The sequence below is a fragment of the Oncorhynchus nerka genome, linkage group LG4, assembly GCF_034236695.1.
Source record: "Oncorhynchus nerka isolate Pitt River linkage group LG4, Oner_Uvic_2.0, whole genome shotgun sequence".
Taxonomy (NCBI): Eukaryota; Metazoa; Chordata; class Actinopteri; order Salmoniformes; family Salmonidae; genus Oncorhynchus; species Oncorhynchus nerka.
In genome coordinates this window covers 27,667,285-27,669,746 of record NC_088399.1, presented here as the reverse complement: position 1 = coordinate 27,669,746, position 2,462 = coordinate 27,667,285, and the positions used below count along the sequence as shown (strand labels likewise).

The 2,462-nt window shown below is 43.5% G+C and overlaps 1 long non-coding RNA gene across 1 annotated transcript; it reads left to right on the top strand.

The window, feature by feature from the left end:
* Nucleotides 1–482: 482 nt before the first annotated feature.
* LOC115121309 (uncharacterized) lies at nucleotides 483–1,854 on the top strand. Its single transcript, XR_003862302.1, has 2 exons — nucleotides 483–854; nucleotides 1,265–1,854. It is a non-coding gene; the product is annotated as an uncharacterized LOC115121309 (long non-coding RNA).
* The last annotated feature ends 608 nt before the right edge of the window (nucleotides 1,855–2,462 follow it).

Sequence of the window (2,462 nt, the reverse complement as noted above, 5' to 3'; positions counted from 1 at the left end):
GAATACCCCTATACTAGAGTACAATGACATATTTTGCTAGAGGGACAGGGACTGTGTGTAATGTGCGATTTAACTAAATTCACTTTATTTAACTGTAGAATCTTTGTTCTCGATAGAGACGTTGGATGCAGAATTATACTCCAATCCCTCACATCCTACACATGTTCAGCAGAGAAGAACATCCATAGACATGGAGCTGCTGCAGCAGCTAGACCACTTCCTACAGGTAACACGCAAACACAGGAATGGATGAGCACACACATGGTAATCATTTTCACATGGAAAGGTTTAAAGTCTGCACTGAGAATCATAGGAGGTTTCTTTGTGTGTGCATGTGTTTGTGTGGTGAGTTAAGGTGACAGTGTTTCCTGATGTTCTCTGTTAGAGGGTATGTATCTGAGGGCTCTAACCTGTATGTGTGTGTTGGAACTGAGGAGGCAGACTGTCGTACCCTCTGTTCTCTCTGAAGGGGTTAGTGTGTAAAAGCTCTAGCCTGCTGCTTCTGATGCTGCTCCCTCTGCAGAAGAGCATCCTGAAAAACATGACCTTCCTATCACCAGGACACACTCATCTCAACCTCCATGTGTCAGTTGTTTTAGTCACTCTGCCCTACTTGTTTTTTTTGTGCGAGGTAAGTGTGTTCACTGTTCTATGTGCTCTCAGTTGTTTTGATTTAATTTCCAGACACTTCCACCCAACTGTGTGATTAGTCTGGTGGGCCAATGCGTCAAACTGTGGTCATAGGGAGCTGGGGTGCAGATGGTGGAGTTGTTTGGGGTAGAGAGGACAGTGGACTCAGTGGAGGATATCCCAGCCACTTGGCAGTGTTGGCACTGCTACTTCCCACATGACGGGTAAGTGGACATCTACTTATACAATCAGTCAATCAAAGGTCTATATTTGGCCTTTTTCTTTTTACATCAGCAGTTGTCACAGTGCTTTTACAGTAACAGCCTACACAAGGGGAACCTGTGACACACTGCTCCTGCCATCTTTCTCCCTGTGTGATTACATATTCTGTTTAGGCACCTGGCAAAGTGCATGTGAGCTCTCGTGTCCCAAATACATACATACATACATACACACACACTTAGGAATGTTCCCCTTTTTTACCTGGTGGTGTGTCAGAGATGAGTGATGATAAGCCAGTGTTTGAGAAGAGGTGTCTGGTGTGGGAGGACTACCATTACCTCCTACTCTCACCTAGCCCCTTACACTTAAACCACTAACCCCTAAGTTTCCAACATGACCTGTGTGTTTACAGGAGGAGTTGAAGGTGGAGCATTCCTCGAACCTGCGACGCACCCGGTGATCTATGGTATGATGGCTGACTTTGCAGTTCCTGTTACTTCAAAAACGGAGCGACGCCTTCATGTTCACCCACGAAGACATATCTCCCTTCGCCTCCCGCCGACCCCCGAGGGGCACCTTCAACACCTCCTCACCTTGACGACACACACTGTGGCTGAATCTCAATAGTCTAGATAATAGCTTCCTCTGTCACTTTAGTGAGGACAATACTGTTCTGGTTACACTAGTATGTACAGAGGCCCTTGATCTTTAAATATGAACGCTTTTATGGAGGTTTTGTCTTTTATTTTGTGACACTGTTTTTACGGTCTTTTTGTTTGTATTGGCTGCACTAAAATTTCAATCAACTCTGTTGATATGGCGATTGCAACAGTTGTCAGTTGGTGTGACTAAAATACAATTTCATGTCTTGTATATTTTCCATGCATTTTCTTTTAAGAACTTTATCCTCGAGTGTTATAATTTCAGTAACAGCTACTTTGCTTTGGCTCTTATCACTCCATAAATTCACTCCATAAATTTGTATGTTAAGGCAGAACCGTGCTTTATGGACAGACCTCTCCTCATTTTAGCTACTATTGTATCATTATGTTTTGACCAGTACAGTTTACAATCCAGGGTTACTCCAAGCAGTTGTCTCCTCAACTTGCTCAATTTCCACCTTAATTATTACAATATTTTGTTCAGGTTTAGCGTTTAGTGGATGATTTGTCCCTACCAAATTAGACAGGACAACATGTTTTTGATGTAATTTTTTAACCTTAACCCCTAGTTCTGATTCAATCACAAAGGAATGAAGACCAAGAGCCTGTCTGGGGGGAAGCTGAAAATGTTGCCAAGGATCATTAGGCATGGCAAGTGCTTGTTGCTGCCTTATGCTCCCCAGAGGGCAAAGTACTGTACTTTCTATTGTCCTTGTCTCTAATGCTGAAAAACCTGTGTGTAACACGTCCTGTTGGATGAGCAAGGACTATCAACTAAATTAAACGCAAATTCCAAAAGACTATAGTATGACCTACACACTGCTTTCATTATGGCAGTCATTGAGAAGGTCAGAGATCACTCACCTCTGCATACAGCGCAGGAAAACGTGTCCTTCAGAACCTGCTGCTGAAAGATTTGCTGGTGGAGGCTGGACATAGGCCACCACT